The sequence below is a fragment of the Oncorhynchus gorbuscha genome, linkage group LG12 (genome assembly GCF_021184085.1).
Source record: "Oncorhynchus gorbuscha isolate QuinsamMale2020 ecotype Even-year linkage group LG12, OgorEven_v1.0, whole genome shotgun sequence".
Lineage (NCBI taxonomy): Eukaryota > Metazoa > Chordata > Actinopteri > Salmoniformes > Salmonidae > Oncorhynchus > Oncorhynchus gorbuscha.
This window is the reverse complement of record NC_060184.1, coordinates 79,311,192-79,333,044: the sequence shown is the minus strand read 5'-3', so window position 1 is coordinate 79,333,044 and position 21,853 is coordinate 79,311,192. Positions and strand designations below refer to the sequence as shown.

General features: G+C 46.0%; 1 pseudogene; it reads right to left on the bottom strand.

The window, feature by feature from the left end:
• Window positions 1-3,735: 3,735 nt before the first annotated feature.
• Window positions 3,736-21,853, bottom strand: part of LOC123990431 — a 179,207-nt pseudogene continuing 161,089 nt past the window's right edge.

Sequence of the window (21,853 nt, the reverse complement as noted above, 5' to 3'; positions counted from 1 at the left end):
GAGGGACAGAGGGAGGGAGGGACATAGGGAGGGACGGAGGGACAGAGGGATGGAGGGACATAGGGATGGAGGGACAGAGGGAGGGAGGGACAGAGGGAGGGAGGGACAGAGGGAGGGACATAGGGATGGAGGGACAGAGGGATGGAGGGACAGAGGGAGGGACATAGGGAGGGACAGAGGGAGGGAGGGACAGAGGGACAGAGGGAGGGACAGAGGGAGGGACAGAGGGAGGGACATAGGGAGGGACAGAGGGAGGCACATAGGGAGGGACAGAGGGAGGGAGGGACGGAGGGAGGGACAGAGGGAGGGACATAGGGAGGGAGGGACAGAGGGAGGGAGGGATGTGTGTCTGGGTGTGTGTTTGGGTGTGTCTTTGTGTGTCTGGGTGAGTCTGGGTGTGTGTCTGGGTGTGTCTGTTTATCTGGGTGTGTGTCTGGGTGTGTCTGTTTGTCTGGGTGTGTGTCTGGGTGAGTCTGGGTGTGTGTGAGAGTGTGTCTGTTTATCTTGGTGTGTGTCTGGGTGTGTCTGTTTGTCTGGGTGTGTGTCTGGTTGTGTCTGTTTGTCTGGGTGTGTGTCTGGATGTGTCTGTTTGTCTGGGTGTGTGTCTGGATGTGTCTGTTTGTCTGGGTGTGTGTCTGGGTGTGTCTGTTTGTCTGGGTGTGTGTCTGGGTTGGTCTGTTTGTCTGGGTGTGTGACTGGGTGTGTGTGTTTATCTGGGTGTGTCTGTTTGTCTGGGTGTGTGTCTGGGTGTGTCTGTTTGTCTGGGTGTGTGTCTGGGTGTGTCTGTTTGTCTGGGTGTGTGTCTGGGTGTGTCTGTTTGTCTGGGTGTGTGTCTGGGTGTGTCTGTTTGTCTGGGTGTGTGTCTGGGTGTGTCTGTTTGTCTGGGTGTGTGAGCCTTTGCACATGTTAACCTGAATCTGACAATGACGTCTCAACTCTCAGACAGCCACAGTTTCCACACACCCAGACAAACTTCCACACACACAGACAAACTTCTATACACACAGACAAACTTCCACACGCCCAGACAAACTTCCACACACCCAGACAAACTGCCACATGCCCAGACAAACTTCCACACGCCCAGACAAACTTCCACACACACAGACAAACTTCCACACACACAGACAAACTTCCACACACCCAGACAAACTTCCACACACACAGACAAACTTCCACACGCCCAGACAAACTTCCACACACCCAGACAAACTTCCACACACACAGACAAACTTCTATACACCCAGACAAACTTCCACACACACAGACAAACTTCCACACACCCAGACAAACTTCCACACACACAGACAAACTTCTATACACCCAGACAAACTTCCACACGCCCAGACAAACTTCCACACGCCCAGACAAACACAAACATTTTAGAAATTGTAACTGGTCAGTGAGCACGGTCCTGCTCATAAAGACAGCTAGTGCTGAGACATGTCTGACACACACACAGACCATCTGGTTGCAGACCTGGGTTCAAGTACTATTTGAAATCTTTCAAATAATTGTATTTTGCTTTCGCCAGTCTGCTGAAGTTTGGACTGTTCTATTGATTCCAATGAAACAGAGAAGTAGTATTTGAACCAAGGGCTGTCTGAATAAATAATTTAAGTGTTACCTTTAATTATGTAAAAACATGGAATCAATCACTTCCAGGTTTATTTTTAATGGTTCAGTCAATGCATAAAAAGTTAACAGTTTTTTGATATACATTTAAAGTTTTTACATCAGGCTTGTAAGTATTTTCATGTCAGTCAACAGTGTTACAAAAGTCAAATATACCGAAATAAAAATATAAACGCAACAAGAAACAATTTCAACGATTTTACTGAGTTACATTTCATATAAGGAAATCAGTCAATTGAAATAAATGCATTGGGCCCTAAACTATGATTTTTACATGACTGGGCAGGGGCGCCAGCCAATGGTGGGCATGGGCCCACCCACTGGGTATTCAAGTCCCTTGAACAGTACTCTAAAACCATGTGTAAAATAATCTTCCAATCAAAGTGGATTTTTTTGCTCCGTTATTGTATTCCATTGAAAGCCATTCCCCTTTAAACACAGACTTTAATAACTTTAATAACAGAGATTGCATTATATACAGTACATATGCTACCATCACAAAAAATATATACAGTGGGGAGAGCAAGTGTTCGATACACTGCCGATTTTGCAGGTTTTCCTACTTACAAAGCATGTAGAGATCTGTAATATTTTATCATAGGTACACTTCAACTGTGAGAGAATCCAGAAAATCACATTGTATGATTTTTAAGTAATTAATTTGCATTTTATTGTATGACATAAGTATTTGATACATCAGAAAAGCAGAACTTAATATTTGGTGCAGAAACCTTTGTTTGCAATTACAGAGATCATACCTTTCCTGTCGTTCTTGACCAGGTTTACACACACTGCAGCAGGGATTTTGGCCCACTCCTCCATACAGACCTTCTCCAGATCCTTCAGGTTTCGGGGCTGTCGCTGGGCAATACAGACTTTCAGCTCCCTCCAAATATTTTCTAATGGGTTCAGGTCTGGAGACTGGCAAGCCCACTCCAGGACCTTGAGATGCTTCTTACGGAGCCACTCCTTAGTTGCCCTGGCTGTGTGTTTTGGGTCATTGTCATGCTGGAAGACCCAGCCACAACCCATCTTCAATGCTCTTACTGAGGGAAGGAGGTTGTTGGCCAAGATCTCGCAATACATGGCCCCATCTATCTTCCCCTCAATACGGTGCAGTCGTCCTGTCCCCTTTGCAGAAAAGCATCCCCAAAGAATGAAAAGCATCCCCAAAGAATGATGTTTCCACCTCCATGCTTCACGGTTTGGATGTTCTTGGGGTTGTACTCATCCTTCTTCTTCCTCCAAACACGGCGAGTGGAGTTTAGACCAAAAAGCTCTATTTTTGTCTCATCAGACCACATGACCTTCTCCCATTCCTCCTCTGGATCATCCAGATGGTCATTGGCAAACTTTAGACGTCCCTGGACAATGCGCTGGCTTGAGCAGGGGGACCTTGCGTGTGCTGCAGGATTTTAATCTATGACGACGTAGTGTGTTACTAATGGTCTTTGAGACTGTGGTCCCAGCTCTCTTCAGGTCATTGACCAGGTCCTGCCGTATAGTTCTGGGCTGATCCCTCACCTTCCTCATGATCATTGATGCCCCATGAGGTGAGATCTTGCAAGGAGCCCCAGACCGAGGGTGATTGACAGTCATCTTGAACTTCTTCCATTTTCTAATAATTGCGCCAACAGTTGTTGCCTTCTCACCAAGCTGCTTGCCTATTGTCCTGTAGCCCATCCCAGCCTTGTGCAGGTCTACAATTTTATCCCTGATGTCCTTACACAGCCCTCTGGTCTTGGCCATTGAGGAGAGGGTGGAGTCTGTTTGATTGAGTGTGTGGACAGGTGTCTTTTATACAGGTAACGAGTTCAAACAGGTGCAGTTAATACAGGTAATGAGTGGAGAACAGGAGGGCTTCTTAAAGAAAAACTAACAGGTCTGTGAGAGCTGGAATTCTTACTGGTTGGTAGGTGATCAAATACTTATGTCATGCAATAAAATGCTAATTAATTACTTAAAAATCATACAATGTGATTTCTGGATTTTTGTTTTAGATTCCGTCTCTCACAGTTGAAGTGTACCTATGATAAAAATTACAGACCTCTACATGCTTTGTAAGTAGGAAAACCTGCAAAATTGGCAGTGTATCAAATACTTCTTCTCCCCACTGTATATATAGAGAGAAAAAAGGTTTGTCAACAAACTGTTTTGTTCTTTCTTTCAGATCGCTAAACGAGGTAAGAAAACTAACCCAAACAGTTCATATTTAGTTTTACTTCATACTCTAAAGTCCTCATATTTACCCACAATAGTTCAAACATCTTTCTAAGGGCTAGATAGTCTAAGAAATATCAACTTCTGTAGAAAAAGTATACAATCTTTTTTTTTATATATATATATATAAGATGTAAAATAATGGTCTCTGTACACAATATTGAAAATGCCCAGTGGTTTTGCATAATTATTTGATTGGATCAATGAATCTTTCTCTGGTTTTCATCCCTATAGGCCTGTAAAAAACACACACACACACACACACACACACACACACACACACACACACACACACACACACACACACACACACACACACACACACACACACACACACACACACACACACACACACACACACACACACACACACACACACACACACACACACACACACACACACACACACACACACACACACACACAAAGATGAAAACACTAAATCAGTCTCCTTAGAAACCAAGATTCAGATGCAAGCAATTCAACAACCGCTAATAAGGAATAATAGCCTGAGCCATTACAATAAAACAGACTTTAATATTTGAACATGTCAAACATAAAAATGAGGGGAAAAATGAGAATGAAGTTGATTGGTTGAGTTTGGACCGAGAGAGAGGGGTAAGTCCAGAGGGCGATATTTCAAGCTATAAATTCTGGGAGAAGAGTGATAGGGGAACCGTGACATCAGCACCCAGCATTGGGGGTTTGGGTTGAGTGTCATGGTTACAGCATTGGATTGTTGGTGGTTTGTCATGGTTACCATTGCAGTGTTAGGTCATGGCATCTCAGATAGCCAAAGCGCCCTCCTGATCTCTCTCTCTTTCTCTCTCTCTCTCTCTCTGACTCCGGGAACTGTGGGCAGAACTTGTTGACAAGCTAGCGCCATAATAAGGCAGAACTGCAGACAACCTCAGCTAACCAATCAGACACTCTCTGGCCGCGTCCCAATTGGCACCCTATTGCCTATACGGTCAAAAGTAGTGCATGTATTTGTTACATACAAGCCTTCAGAAAGTATTCATACCCCTTGACTTATTGCACATTTTGTGTTACAGCCTGAATTTAAAATGTATTACATATATTTTCTTTCTCACCCATCTACACACATTACCCCATAATGACAAAGTGAAAACCTGTTTTTAGATTTGTTTATGCAAATGTATCAATCATTACCTGGGGTGGCAGGGTAGCCTAGTGGACTTCAAACCCCCGAGCTGACAAGGTACAAATCTGTCGTTCTGCCTTCAGTTAACCCACTGTTCCAAGGCCGTCATTGAAAATAAGAATTTGTTCTTAACTGACTTGCCTAGTAAGTTGAGAATTTCAAATAAAGGTAAAATATAAAATTAAAATTAAATAAATAAATATCTAATGTACTTATGTATTCACACCACTGAGTCAACACAAAGTCTCTTTGGCTGTGATTAGAGCTTTGTGTCATCTTGGGTACGTCTATCAGCTTTGCCCATCTGAATTTGCGGATTTTCTCTCGTTCTTCCTTGCAGATTTTCTCAGGTCTGTTAAGTTAGATGGGAAGCAGCCGTGAACAGCAATCTCCAAGTCTTTCCACATATTTCGGAACCTTTCAGTTCCACCACCCACACATGCGATGACATCGCCTGGTTTCAACGATGTTTCTAGAGACAATATCTCTCTCTTCATCACTCAATACCTAGGTTTACCTCCACTGTATTCACATCCTACCATACCTTTGTCTGTACATTATACCTTGATGCTATTTTATCGCCCCCAGAAACCTCCTTTTACTCTCTGTTCCAGACGTCCTAGACGACCAACTCTCATTGTTTTTAGCCGTACCCTTATCCTACTCCTCGTCTGTTCCTCTGGCGATGTAGTGGTGAATCCAGGCCCTGCAGTGCCTAGCTCTACTCCTATTTCCCATGCGCTCTCTTTTGATGACTTCTGTAACCGTAATAGCCTTGGTTTCTTGCATGTTAACATTAGAAGCCTCCTCCCTATGTTTGTTCTATTCACTGCTTTAGCACAATCTGCCAACCCGGACGTTCTAGCCACGTCTGAATCCTGGCTTGGGAAGACCACCAAAAATTCTGAAATCTCCATCCCTAACTACAAGATTTTCAGACAAGATAGAACGGACAAAGGGGGTCGTGTTGCAATCCACTGCAAAGATAGCCTGCAGAGTTCTGTCCTACTATCCAGGTCTGTACCAAAACAATTTGAACTTTTACTTTTAAAAATCCACCTCTCTAAAAACAAGTTTCTCAACATTGTCGCCTGCTATAGACCACCCTCTGCCCCCAGCTGTGCTCTGTACACCATATGTGAACTGATTGCCCCCCATCTATCTTCAGAGCTCGTGCTGCTACGCGACCTAAACTGGAACATGCTTAACACCCCAGCCATCCTACAATCTAATCTCGATGCCCTCAATCTCACACAAATGATCAATGAACCTATCAGGTACCACCCCAAAGCCGTAAACACGGGCACCCTCATAGATATCATCCTAACCAACTTGCCCTCTAAATAAACATCCGCTGTTTTCAACCAAGATCTCAGCGATCACTGCCTCATTGCCTGCATCCGTGATGGGTCAGCGGTCAAACGACCTCCACTCATCACTATCAAACGCTCCCTGAAACACTTCAGCGAGCAGGCCTTTCTAAACGACCTGGCCAGGGTATCCTGGAAGGATATTGATCCCGTCAGTAGAGGATGCCTGTTTTTTTTTTAAATGCCTTCCTCACCATCTTAAATAAGCATGTCCCATTTAAGAAATGTAGAAACAGGAACAGATATAGCCCTTGGATCTCTCCAGACCTGACTGCCCTTAACCAACACAAAAACATCCTATGGTGTTCTGCATTAGCATCGAACAGCCCCCGTGACATGCAACTTTTCAGGGAAGTTAGAAAGCAATATACACAGGCAGTTAGAAAAGCAAAGGCCAGCTTTTTCAAACAGAAATTTGCTTCCTGCAACACAAACTCAAAAATGAGATGAGTGAGATGCTGGTTGATTGTGACTGGTTGATTGGGTCAGACAAGTACACTTGAAAAATGCATTTACATTTTTTACCTGAGAACACTGATCTTTTATTGGCATCCCGTACCCCACCTGTGAATGGATCAGAACAGACAATAACACATTAATCTACAACGTAACTTATAATGTATGCATTTATCCATTACGAAACCCATGGAAAAGGTGACAAATGATCATTTAGACACACCCCATCTCCACTGTGACAACATTGTGTAGTGAATTCTAACTAAGACCAAACATAACCTCAAACAAGATAACTCTATTGGCAAGTGTATACACACAGTACACTAAACTCTTAATTCATGCAGTAGAGTTTCATAAATTAAACACTGTTTCCCATACTTGTTCAATGAACCATAAACAATTAATGAACATGCACCTGTGGAGCGGTCGTTAAGACACTAACAGCTTACAGACGGTAGGTAATTAAGGTCACAGTTATGAAAACTTAGGACACTGAAGAGGCCTTTCTACTGACTCTGAAAAACACCAAAAGAAAGATGCCCAGGGTCCCTGCTCATCTGAGTGAACGAGCCTTAGACATGCTACAAGGAGGCATGAGGACTGCAGATGTGGCCACAGCAATACAATGCAAAGTACAATGTCCAGACTGTGAGACGCCTAAGAGGGCGCTACAGGGAGACAGGACAGACAGCTGATTGTCCTCGCAGTGGCAGACCACGTGTAACAACACCTGCACAGGATCGGTACATCTGAACATCACACCTACGGGACAGGTACAGGATGGCAACAACAATTGCCTGAGTTACACCAGGAAAGCACAATACCTCCATCAGTGCTCAGACTGCTCTGCAATAGGCTGAGAGAGGCTGGACTGAGGGCTTGCAGGCCTGTTGTAAGGCAGGTCCTCACCAGACATCACAGGCAACAACATCGCCTATGGGCACAAACCCACCGTCGCTGGACCAGACAGGACTGGCAAAAAGTGCTCTTCACTGACGAGTCACAGTTTTGTCTTACCAGGGGTGATAGTTGAATTCGCTTTTATCGTCAAAGGAATGAGCGTTACACCGAGGCCTGTACTCTGGAGCAGGATCGATTTGGAGGTGGAGGGTCATTCATGGTCTGGGGCGGTGTGTCACAGCATCATCGGACTGATTGCATGCAATCTCAAAGCTGTGCGTTACAGGGAAGACATCCTCCTCCCTCATGTGGTACCCTTCCTGCAGGCTCATCCTGACATGACCCTCCAGCATGACAATGCCACCAGCCATACTACTCGTTCTGTGTGGGATTTCCTGCAAGACAGGAATGTCCGTGTTTTACCATGGCCAGCGAAGAGCACTGATCTCAATCCCATTGAGCACATCTGGGACCTGTTGGATCGGAGGGTGAGGGCTAGGGCCATTACCCTGAGAAATGTCTGGGAACTTTCAGGTGGAAGAGTGGGGTAACATCTCACAGCAAGAACTGGCAAATCTGGTGCAGAACACGAGGAGAAGATGCACTGCAGTACTTCTTGTTATGTTCATACAAATATTTACACATGTTAAGTTTGTTAACAATAAACGCAGTTGACAGTGAGAGGACATTTTTTTGCTGAGTTTAAATTCCCTCATTTCATCAGATACATTCTCTTGGCAAAACAAGCCTACTTCCTCCAGAGAGACCTGTCATTTACATTTACATTAGATAACGGCCATTTTGTGTGTGGAATGTTTGGTTCGACTTGGAATTCCAAATTTCACCCTATTCAATATACACTACAGCTCAAAGGTTTGGGGTCACTTATAAATGTCCTTGATTTTGAAAGAAAAGCACATTTTTTGTCCATTAAAATAACATACAATTTATCAGAAATACAGTGTAGACATTGTTATTGTTGTACATCACTATTATAGCTGGAAATTGAAGATTCTTTTACGGAATATCTAGGCGTACAGAGGCCCATTATCAGCAACCATCACTCCTGTGTTCCAATGGTACGTTGTGTTAGCTAATCCAAGTTTATCATTTTAAAAAGCTAATTGGTCATTAGAAAACCCTTTTGCAATTATGTTAGCACAGCTGAAAAATATTGTGTTGATTAAAGAAGCAATAAAACGGGCATTCTTTAGACTAGTTGAGAATCTGGAGCATCAGCATTTGTGGGTTCGATTACAGGCTAAAAATGGCCAGAAATAAAGAACTTTCTCCTGAAACTCGTCATTCTATTCTTGTTCCAAGAAATGAAGGCTATTCCATGCGAGAAATTGCCATGAAACTGAAGGTCTCGTACAACCCTGTGCACTTTTCCCTTCACAGGTCAGTACAAAATGGCTGTGACGAAGAGGACGTGCATCTGATGATATCGTTTTCCTATTGAACATACTTCTTTCATATGAAATATTATAGTTTAATTACGTTGTAGTTTAATTACCTGAGGATAATATAGAAACATATTTAGACTAGATTTAAAGTTTAATTTAAATATATTTCAAGTTTAACAGTAGCTTTTTGGATTCCTTTCTCTGCATGTTGAATGAGTGGATTACTCAAATCGATGGCGCCAACTAAACAGACTTTTTGGGATATAAAGAAGGATTTTATCTAACAAAACGACACTACATGTTGTAGCTGGGACCCTTTGGATTGCAAATCAAAGGAATATTTTCAAAAAGCAAGTGAATATTTCATCACTATTTGTGATTTTATGAAGCCTGTGTCCCGGTGGAAAAATGTGTTGATGTGGAGCGCCGTCCTCAAACAATCACATGGTATGCTTTCGCTGTAAAGCCTATTGTAAATCGGACAGTGCAGTTAGATTCAAAATAATTTAAGCTTTTAACCAATATAAGACACGTGTATGTACCTAAATGTTTAATATCCATAATTTTTATGATTATTTATTTGAATTGCTTGACCGCCAATTTCACCCGAAGTTGTCGACAGGTGTCCCGCTAGCTAGCGCCTAGCCCTAAGAAGTTTTAAATACTACCCACAAAACACCAGTCTGACGGAAGTAAACTGCAGTCTGAGTCTCAACGTCAACAGTGAAGAGGCAACTCTGGGATGCTGGCCTTCTTGGCAGAGTTGCAAAGAAAAATCCATATGTCAGACTGGCCAATAAAATTAAAGAAAATATTAAGATGGGCATAAGAACACAGACACTGGACAGAGGAACTCTGCCTAGAAGGCCAGCATCCCGGAGTCGCCTCTTCACTGTTGACGTTGAGCCTGGACAGAGGAACTCGCCGAGAAGGCCAGCATCCCAGAGTCTCCTCTTCACTGTTGACGTTGAGCCTGGACAGAGGAACTCTGCCTAGAAGGCCAGCATCCCAGAGTCGCCTCTTCACTGTTGACGTTGAGCCTGGACAGAGGAACTCTGCCTGAAGGCCAGCATCCCGGAGTCGCCTCTTCACTGTTGACGTTTTGCAGGTACTATTGACAGATTTAGTTCTGTCTGGCTTGATACATAAATTAAGATGAATTGACTCCAAGTAGAAAAGAGTTTGGTATGATGATGAACTTTAATAACACACTATTGCAATAGAACACAACAGACCCCCATTGAAGAAGTTAGCTAGAAATATGTGTGTTCTTTCTTCTTAAAGGAAAGTGGATATGCAGTCTCCTTTTGGATTTGATCGTTATTCTATTTAATGAAGGGGCAATAGAGAGAAGGGATGGAGAGTGTAGGGCCGTTAGGGGTTCATACCCAAGCCAACAGGGAGATCCTATATGGGTCTTAACCACAAGGCCACCCTCAAGCACATGTGTGACGCGTTTCTTCAATATCAGGATCTGAACACCATCTCAGAGGATGGGGCGATACGCAACTCTGTCAGAAAAGTTACTACTGGCACCCTATTCCCCAAAAGTCCTCTACTGGCACCTTAGTCCCCACATAGCCCACTACTGGCACCCTATTCCCTATGTAGTGCACTACTGGCACCCTATTCCCTATGTAGTGCACTACTGGCACCCTATTCCCTACGTAGTGCACTACTGGCACCTTATTCCCTACGTAGTGCACTACTGGCACCCTATTCCCCACATAGTGCACTTCCTGTGAGGCGTACACTAGAACAGAGTCTGCGTCCCATAGGGCCATGGTCCTGAGTAGTGCATTGGATAGGGAACAGGGTGCTATTTGGGACGCACCCCTGATCCAATAATGTACTGTTCAAAGGATAGGGGGGAGGGAGAGCGCAGCGTCATACTCAAACCAAACTCCTATAACATTTAACATTTACATTTAAGTCATTTAGCAGACGCTCTTATCCAGAGCGACTTACAAATTGGTGCATTCACCTTATGACATCCAGTGGAACAACCACTTTACAATAGTGCATCTAAATATTTTAAGGGGGGGGGGGGTGAGAAGGATTACTTTATCCTATCCTAGGTATTCCTTAAAGAGGTGGGGTTTCAGGTGTCTCCGGAAGGTGGTGATTGACTCCGCTGTCCTGGCGTCGTGAGGGAGTTTGTTCCACCATTGGGGAGCCAGAGCAGCGAACAGTTTTGACTGAGCTGAGCGGGAACTGTACTTCCTCAGTGGTAGGGAGGCGAGCAGGCCAGAGGTGGATGAACGCAGTGCCCTTATTTGGGTGTAGGGCCTGATCAGAGCCTGGAGGTACTGAGGTGCCGTTCCCCTCACAGCTCCGTAGGCAAGCACCATGGTCTTGTAGCGGATGCGAGCTTCAACTGGAAGCCAGTGGAGAGAGCGGAGGAGCGGGGTGACGTGAGAGAACTTGGGAAGGTTGAACACTAGACGGGCTGCGGCGTTCTGGATGAGTTGTAGGGGTTTAATGGCACAGGCAGGGAGCCCAGCCAACAGCGAGTTGCAGTAATCCAGACGGGAGATGACAAGTGCCTGGATTAGGACCTGCGCCGCTTCCTGTGTGAGGCAGGGTCGTACTCTGCGGATGTTGTAGAGCATGAACCTACAGGAACGGGCCACCGCCTTGATGTTAGTTGAGAACGACAGTTTGTTGTCCAGGATCACGCCAAGGTTCTTAGCGCTCTGGGAGGAGGACACATAACTATAACTATTTATGAGATTCCATGGAGTCATTCACATTCATCCATTCACAGTCATTCACATCCATGATGACACCTAGAAATGTAATTTTAGACCATGTCAACAACCTCATCCCTAAATTACCCCGTTGCCTAAACTCTAAAGTGTTTCTACTGCGTTTTAACAGGCTACATAAATCTCATCTTTAGGTCCATGGAAAGTCATACTTTGTATTTAAATCACTTAGAATTGGGAGGATTGACATTAATAAATTGAACTAAGGAAATGATGTGGTAAACCCGATGGCATTAATAATGTAGTCAGTTAGATTGTGGACACTAGAAAACCACACACTTCATGAGAATAGATTGGAGAAAGTTTTACACTAGAAAATCACACACTGTTTCCAAACGTCTTCCAATTAAGAATGATGGAGGCCACTATGTTCTTGGGGACCTTCAATTCTGCAGTCATTTTTTGTTACTCTTCCCCAGATCTGTGCTTCGACACAATCCTGTCTCATGGACAATTCCTTCGACCTCTTGGCTTGGTTTTCGCTCTGACATGCACTGTCAACTGTGGGACCTTAATATAGACAGGTGTGTGCCTTTCTAATTCACGTCCAATGATTTGAATTGACCACAGGTGGATTCCATTCAAGTTGTTGAAACATCTCAAGGATGATCAAAGGAAACAGGATGCACCTGAGCTCAATTTCGAGTCTCATAGCAAAAGGGTCTGGATACGAATAAGGTACTTCTGTTTCAAATATTTTATACATTTGCAAAAAATTAAATAATGATCTAAAAACCCATTTTTGATTTGTCATTATGGAGCCTCATGTGTAGATTGATGAGATTTTTAAAATGTATTGAATCCATTTTAAAATAAGGCTGTAACGTAACAAAATGTGGTAAAAGTCAAGGGGTCTGAATATTTTCCCAGAAAGCATCTGTATAAGGTCAGGCAGGTAGGTGGCCAGCCACAGTCACTCACTCTTGTCCTGCTCAAGAGGTTCCAGGATGTCACTCTCTGTGTCAATGGGAATGTGCCACGGCTGTCTGATAGCCTGGAGCTGCTTGTAGAACTCATCCTAGAGAGGAGAGGACAGGAGACATTACAGGGTTAATTCCTGCTTGTAGGTACAACAACACAGAGAGGAGAACGGGAACAGGTTACAGCCATGTTAATGTTTAATTGAGGATTTTTCTTTAAACAACAACGATCTACTAATCATTTTATTTAATAAAAATAATCCACGGATGTACAGTATTTAGGTTAATTATGGATGACTTCTGGCTGTATTGACATAACAAGCATGTATTGTCACACCTTGGTCATTGTATTTTGTGTTTTTGTTATATGTTTGGGTAGGCCAGGGTGTGACATGGGTTTATATGTTGTTTTCGTATTGGGGTTTGTAGTATTTGGGATCGCGGCTGATTAGGGGTGTGGTATAGGCTGGGCTGCCTGAGGCGATTCCTAATCAGTCAGGTGATTCTCGTTGTCTTGGATTGGGAACCGTATTTAGGCAGCCTGGTTTCGCTTTGTATTTCGTGGGTGATTGTTCCTGTCTTTGTGTAGTATTCACCAGATAGGCTGTAATAGTTTCACGTTCCGTTTGTTGTTTTCGTCTTTAGTTTCAGTTATTTCATGTATCGCGTTTTTTCATTCATTAAAGTCATGAGTAACCAACACGCTGCATTTCGGTCCGACTCTCTTCTTTCAACAGACGAACGCCGTTACATGTATACTCTATACACAACTTGCTTGGAATTAAGGAGATACATATTTACAGAGAAGTATATAATCATCATGATGCTTGGCTCCATACTATACGGAGTTATGCAGCTTAATTTACAAACATAGGTATACAACACGGACTGGGCCAAAGTTCAGAGCAAACGACAGAAAAACACATTCTTCTGGAAAATATCTATTTGATACAACCGCTAGATGTCCGTTAGCAAAATGGGATTCTGAAGTTCTTAAACAAAGAACCAAAACTAGAAAGAAACTCAAACTATTTCTAAAAGTTGACAAAAGATGGAAGGGAAGAGCTGCTAAGGTACACAACAGAATGTTTTGGTAGACAGAAGGTACTAAGGTACACAACAGAATGTTTTGGTAGACAGAAGGTACTAAGGTACACAACAGAATGTTTTGGTAGACAGAAGGTACTAAGGTACACAACAGAATGTTTTGGTAGACAGAAGGTACTAAGGTACACAACAGAATGTTTTGGTAGACAGAAGGTACTAATGTCATGTTTTGTCATTAATTATCATGTCTTGTCCCTGTGCTTCCCCTTCTATTCGTTTCCCTCTGCTGGTCTTATTAGGTTCTTTCCCTCTTTTTATCCCTCTCTCTCCCCCTCCCTCTCTCACTCTCTCGCTCTCTCTTCTCTCTATCGTTCCGTTCCTGCTCCCAGCTGTTCCTATTCCCCTAATCATCATTTAGTCTTCCCACACCTGTTCCCGATCCTTTTCCCTGATTAGAGTCCCTATTTCTCTCCTTGTTTTCCGTACCTGCCCTGTCGGATCCTCATCTATAATTCACCGTGCTGTGTCTATGTTTTGCCCTGTCGTGTCGTGTTTCCCTCAGATGCTGCGTGGTGAGCAGGTGTCTGAGTCTGCTAGGTTCAAGTGCCTTCCCGAGGCAACCTGCAGTTCTCGATCAAGTCTCCAGTCTGTTCTCGTCTTTACGAGTAGTATTATGCTTTTTTGTTTTGTAAAGTTTCTTACTGGATTAAAAACTCTGTTTTCGCCAAGTCGCTTTTGGGTCCTCATTCACCTGCATAACAGAAGGATCCGACCAAGGAATGGACCCAGCGACTACAGACGCTCGTAACACTGCCGTCGAGATCCAAGGAGCCATGCTCGGCAGACACGAGCAGGAATTGTCTGCTGCTCGCCATGCCGTGGAGAACCTGGCCGCTCAGGTTTCCGACCTCTCTGGACAGTTCCAGAGTCTTCGTCTCGTGCCACCTGTTACTTCCTGGCCTGCCGAGCCTCCAGAACCTAGGGTTAATAACCCACCTTGCTACTCCGGGCAGCCCACTGAGTGCCGCTCCTTTCTCACCCAGTGTGAGATTGTGTTCTCTCTCCAACCCAACACATACTCTAGAGAGAGAGCTCGGGTTGCTTACGTCATTTCACTCCTTACTGGCCGGGCCCGAGAGTGGGGCACAGCTATCTGGGAGGCAAGGGCTGATTGTTCTAACAATTACCAGAACTTTAAAGAGGAGATGATTCGGGTTTTTTACCGTTCAGTTTTAGGTGGGGAGGCTTCTAGGGCCCTGGCTTCCCTATGCCAAGGTGATCGATCCATAACGGATTACTCTATAGAGTTTCGTACTCTTGCTGCCTCTAGTGACTGGAACGAGCCGGCGCTGCTCGCTCGTTTTCTGGAGGGACTCCACACAGTGGTCAAAGATGAGATTCTCTCTCGGGAGGTTCCTTCCAGTGTGGACTCTTTGATTGCTCTCGCCATCCGCATAGAACGACGGGTAGATCTTCGTCACCAGGCTCGTGGAAGAGAGCTCGCATCAACGGTGTTTCCCTGCTCCGCATCGCAACCATCTCCCTCCTCTGGCTCTGAGACTGAGCCCATGCAGCTGGGAGGGATTCGCATCTCGACTAAGGAGAGGGAACGGAGGATCACCAACCGCCTGTGCCTCTATTGCGGATTTGATGGACATTTTGTTAATTCATGTCCAGTAAGAGGCCAGAGCCCATCAGTAAGCGGAGGGCTACTGGTGAGCGCTACTACTCAGGTCTCTTCATCTAGATCCTGTACTACTATGTCGGTCCATCTACGCTGGACCGGTTCGGGTGCTACATGCAGTGCCTTGATTGACTCTGGGGCTGAGGGTTGTTTCATGGACGAAGCATGGGTTCGGAAACATAACATTCCTTTCAGACAGTTAGACAAGCCTACGCCCATGTTTGCCTTAGATGGTAGTCATCTTCCCAGTATCAGATTTGAGACACTACCTTTAACTCTCACAGTATCTGGTAACCACAGTGAGACTATTTCTTTTTGATTTTTCGTTCACCTTTCACACCTGTTGTTTTGGGTCATCCCTGGCTAGTATGTCATAATCCTTCTATTAATTGGTCTTGTAATTCTATCCTATCCTGGAACGTATCTTGTCATGTGAAGTGCTTAATGTCTGCCATCCCTCCCATTTCTTCTGTCCCCACTTCTCAGGAGGAACCTGGCGATTTGACAGGAGTGCCGGAGGAATATCATGATCTGCGCACGGTCTTCAGTCGGTCCCGAGCCAACTCCCTTCCTCCTCACCGGTCGTATGATTGTAGTATTGATCTCCTTCCGGGGACCACTCCTCCTCGGGGTAGACTATACTCTCTGTCGGCTCCCGAACGTAAGGCTCTCGAGGATTATTTATCTGTGTCTCTTGACGCCGGTACCATAGTGCCTTCTTTCTCTCCGGCCGGGGCGGGGTTCTTTTTTGTTAAGAAGAAGGACGGTACTCTGCGCCCTGCGTGGATTATCGAGGGCTGAATGACATAACGGTTAAGAATCGTTATCCGCTTCCCCTTATGTCATCAGCCTTCGAGATTCTGCAGGGAGCCAGGTGCTTTACTAAGTTGGACCTTCGTAACGCTTACCATCTCGTGCGCATCAGAGAGGGGGACGAGTGGAAAACGGCGTTTAACACTCCGTTAGGGCATTTTGAGTACCGGGTTCTGCCGTTTGGTCTCGCCAATGCGCCAGCTGTTTTTCAGGCATTAGTTAATGATGTTCTGAGAGACATGCTGAACATCTTTGTTTTTGTCTATCTTGACGATATCCTGATTTTTTCACCGTCACTCGAGATTCATGTTCAGCACGTTCGACGTGTTCTACAGCGCCTTTTAGAGAATTGTCTCTACGTAAAGGCTGAGAAGTGCTCTTTTCATGTCTCCTCCGTTACTTTTCTCGGTTCCGTTATTTCCGCTGAAGGCATTCAGATGGATTCCGCTAAGGTCCAAGCTGTCAGTGATTGGCCCGTTCCAAGGTCACGTGTCGAGTTGCAGCACTTTTTAGGTTTCGCTAATTTCTATCGGCGTTTCATTCGTAATTTCGGTCAAGTTGCTGCCCCTCTCACAGCTCTTACTTCTGTCAAGACGTGTTTTAAGTGGTCCGGTTCCGCCCAGGGAGCTTTTGATCTTCTAAAAGAACGTTTTACGTCCGCTCCTATCCTCGTTACTCCTGACGTCACTAGACAATTCATTGTCGAGGTTGACGCTTCAGAGGTAGGCGTGGGAGCCATTCTATCCCAGCGCTTCCAGTCTGACGATAAGGTTCATCCTTGCGCTTATTTTTCTCATCGCCTGTCGCCATCTGAGCGCAACTATGATGTGGGTAACCGTGAACTGCTCGCCATCCGCTTAGCCCTAGGCGAATGGCGACAGTGGTTGGAGGGGGCGACCGTTCCTTTTGTCGTTTGGACAGACCATAAGAACCTTGAGTACATCCGTTCTGCCAAACGACTTAATGCCCGTCAAGCTCGTTGGGCGTTGTTTTTCGCTCGTTTCGAGTTTGTGATTTCTTACCGTCCGGGTAGCAAGAACACCAAGCCTGATGCCTTATCCCGTCTGTTTAGTTCTTCTGTGGCTTCTACTGATCCCGAGGGGATTCTTCCTTATGGGCGTGTTGTCGGGTTGACAGTCTGGGGAATTGAAAGACAGGTTAAGCAAGCACTCACGCACACTGCGTCGCGCGCTTGTCCTAGTAACCTCCTTTTCGTTCCTGTTTCCACTCGTCTGGCTGTTCTTCAGTGGGCTCACTCTGCCAAGTTAGCTGGTCATCCCGGTGTTCGAGGCACTCTTGCGTCTATTCGCCAGCGCTTTTGGTGGCCGACTCAGGAGCGTGACACGCGCCGTTTCGTGGCTGCTTGTTCGGACTGCGCGCAGACTAAGTCGGGTAACTCTCCTCCTGCCGGTCGTCTCAGAACGCTCCCCATTCCTTCTCGACCATGGTCTCACATCGCCCTAGACTTCATTACCGGTCTGCCTTTGTCTGCGGGGAAGACTGTGATTCTTACGGTTGTCGATAGGTTCTCTAAGGCGGCACATTTCATTCCCCTCGCTAAACTTCCTTCCGCTAAGGAGACGGCACAAATCATTATCGAGAATGTGTTCAGAATTCACGGCCTCCCGTTAGACGCCGTTTCAGACAGAGGCCCGCAATTCACGTCACAGTTTTGGAGGGAGTTCTGTCGTTTGATTGGTGCGTCCGTCAGTCTCTCTTCCGGGTTTCATCCCCAGTCTAACGGTCAAGCAGAGAGGGCCAATCAGACGATTGGTCGCATACTACGCAGCCTTTCTTTCAGAAACCCTGCGTCTTGGGCAGAACAGCTCCCCTGGGCAGAATACGCTCACAACTCGCTTCCTTCGTCTGCTACCGGGTTATCTCCGTTTCAGAGTAGTCTGGGTTACCAGCCTCCTCTGTTCTCATCCCAGCTTGCCGAGTCCAGCGTTCCCTCCGCTCAAGCGTTTGTCCAACGTTGTGAGCGCACCTGGAGGAGGGTGAGGTCTGCACTTTGCCGCTACAGGGCACAGACTGTGAGAGCCGCCAATAAACGCAGGATTAAGAGTCCAAGGTATTGTTGCGGCCAGAGAGTGTGGCTTTCCACTCGCAACCTTCCTCTTACGACAGCTTCTCGTAAGTTGACTCCGCGGTTCATTGGTCCGTTCCGTGTCTCCCAGGTCGTCAATCCTGTCGCTGTGCGACTGCTTCTTCCGCGACATCTTCGTCGCGTCCATCCTGTCTTCCATGTCTCCTGTGTCAAGCCCTTTCTTCGCACCCCCGTTCGTCTTCCCTCCCCCCTCCCGTCCTTGTCGAGAGCGCACCTATTTACAAGGTACATAAGATCATGGACATGCGTTCTCGGGGACGGGGTCACCAATACTTAGTGGATTGGGAGGGTTACGGTCCTGAGGAGAGGAGTTGGGTTCCGTCTCGGGACGTGCTGGACCGTTCACTCATTGATGATTTCCTCCGTTGCCGCCAGGATTCCTCTCGAGTGCGCCAGGAGGCGCTCGGTGAGTGGGGGTACTGTCATGTTTTGTCATTAATTATCATGTCTTGTCCCTGTGCTTCCCCTTCTATTCGTTTCCCTCTGCTGGTCTTATTAGGTTCTTTCCCTCTTTTATCCCTCTCTCTCCCCTCCCTCTCTCACTCTCTCGCTCTCTCTTCTCTCTATCGTTCCGTTCCTGCTCCCAGCTGTTCCTATTCCCCTAATCATCATTTAGTCTTCCCACACCTGTTCCCGATCCTTTTCCCTGATTAGAGTCCCTATTTCTCTCCTTGTTTTCCGTACCTGCCCTGTCGGATCCTCATCTATAATTCACCGTGCTGTGTCTATGTTTTGCCCTGTCGTGTCGTGTTTCCCTCAGATGCTGCGTGGTGAGCAGGTGTCTGAGTCTGCTAGGTTCAAGTGCCTTCCCGAGGCAACCTGCAGTTCTCGATCAAGTCTCCAGTCTGTTCTCGTCTTTACGAGTAGTATTATGCTTTTTGTTTTGTAAAGTTTCTTACTGGATTAAAAACTCTGTTTTCGCCAAGTCGCTTTTGGGTCCTCATTCACCTGCATAACAACTAAGGTACACAACAGAATGTTTTGGTAGACAGAAGGTACTAAGGTACACAACAGAATGTTTTGGTAGACAGAAGGTACTAAGGTACACAACAGAATGTTTTGGTAGACAGAAGGTACTAAGGTACACAACAGAATGTTTTGGTAGACAGAAGGTACTAAGGTACACAACAGAATGTTTTGGTAGACAGAAGGTACTAAGGTACACAACAGAATGTTTTGGTAGACAGAAGGTACTAAGGTACACAACAGAATGTTTTGGTAGACAGAAGGTACTAAGGTACACAACAGAATGCTTTGGTAGACAGAAGGTACACAACATAATGTTTTGGTAGACAGAAAGTACACAACAGAACGTTTTGGTAGACAGAAGCTACTCTTTGGAAAAAAGGGGTGAATTGATCATCAAAAAGAACAGAGGACAAAGACACTTCATATAATGAATTTAAATGCCTTTATTTGTATGGCATATTCATTGGAAAGAAAGTTTTAAAACTCTTAACAAGTTTCAGCTGCATGGCCTTCGTCGGGATGGGGGGGGGGGCATAGCTAGCTACCCAGCTGCCCTAGGGCCATACAAATAAAGGCATTTTAATTCATTATATGCAGAGTGCCTTGGTCCTCCTTTGTTTTTGATGATTTCTGAAAGTCTTGGCCGTTGAAAACAGAGAATGTGTGTCTCTCTCTCTCTTTCTCGCTCTAGCTTTTAAAGGCTCTAAAGACTACTAATGGTATTACAAGGAAAGGTACACTGGCCCGTGGAGAAGGAGAAGCCTGTCACAGGGAGAAAACCTCAGTGAACTCAACCAAAGACGCTGAGCGTTGGCTAACGCCCATGTCAGTCCCATTAGTTCTACAGCTGTTTTTATTTTCTTAAAAAACCAAATATACCTCAGAGTACAGTCCTCCGGGCCAAACTTGAATAAATAAATTGCCCCGTGGTCCCTTCTAAAGGTTTCTATTTGTTCTAGTTTTTCAGTGTGAAAAGATTAAGTTTTCCCATCCAGCCAGTCAGCCAGTCAGTCAGCCAGTACAGCCAGCCAGTCAGCCAGTCAGCCAGTACAGCCAGTTAGTACAGTCAGCCAGTACAGTCAGCCAGTCAGTCAGTTAGTACAGTCAGTCAGTACAGTCAGCCAGCCAGTACAGCCAGCCAGTCAGCCAGTCAGCCAGTACAGCCAGTTAGTACAGTCAGCCAGTACAGTCAGCCAGTCAGTCAGTTAGTACAGTCAGTCAGTACAGTCAGCCAGCCAGTACAGTCAGCCAGCCAGTACAGTCAGCCAGTACAGCCAGTCAGTACAGTCAGCCAGCCAGTACAGTCAGCAAGTACAGTCAGTCAGTACAGTCAGCCAGTACAGTCAGCCAGTACAGCCAGTCAGTACAGTCAGCCAGTACAGTCAGCCAGTACAGTCAGTCAGTACAGTCAGCCAGCCAGTACAGTCAGCCAGTACAGCCAGCCAGTACAGTCAGCCAGTACAGCCAGTCAGTACAGTCAGCCAGTACAGTCAGCCAGTCAGTACAGTCAGCCAGTACAGTCAGTCAGCCAGTCAGTCAGTCAGTACAGCCAGCCAGTACAGTCAGTCAGCCAGTACAGTCAGCCAGTCAGCCAGTCAGTACCGTCAGCCAGCCAGTCAGCCAGCCAGTACAGTCAACCAGTACAGCCAGCCAGTACAGTTAGGCAGTACAGTCAGCAAGTACAGTCAGCCAGTACAGTCAGCAAGCCAGTACAGTCAGTCAGCCAGTCAGCCAGCCAGCCAGTCAGCCAGTACAGTTAGCCAGTCAGTACAGCCAGCCAGCCAGTCAGCCAGCCAGTCAGTCAGTCAGCCAGCCAGTACAGTCAGTCAGCAAGTACAGTCAGTCAGTACAGTCAGCCAGTACAGTCAGCCAGTCAGCCAGTCAGTCAGTCAGTCGGTCAGTACAGTCAGTCAGTACAGTCAGCCAGTCAGCCAGCCAGCCAGTCAGCCAGTACAGTTTGCCAGTCAGCCAGCCAGCCAGTCAGCCAGTACAGTCAGCCAGTACAGTCAGCCAGCCAGTACAGCCAGTCAGCCAGTACAGTCAGCCAGTACAGTTAGCCAGTCAGCCAGCCACCCAGTCAGCCAGTACAGTCAGCCAGTCAGCCAGTACAGTTAGCCAGTCAGCCAGCCAGTCCAGACAGCCAGTACAGTTAGCCAGTCAGCCAGCCAGCCAGCCAGTAAGCCAGTACAGTCAGCCAGTACAGTTTGCCAGTCAGCCAGCCAGCCAGTCAGCCAGTACAGTCAGCCAGTCAGCCAGCCAGCCAGTCAGTACAGTTAGTCAGTCAGTCAGTACAGTCAGCCAGCCAGTCAGTCAGTACAGTCAGCCAGCCAGTACAGTCAGCCAGCCAGTCAGCCAGTCAGTCAGTCAGTACAGTCAGCCAGTCAGTCAGTCAG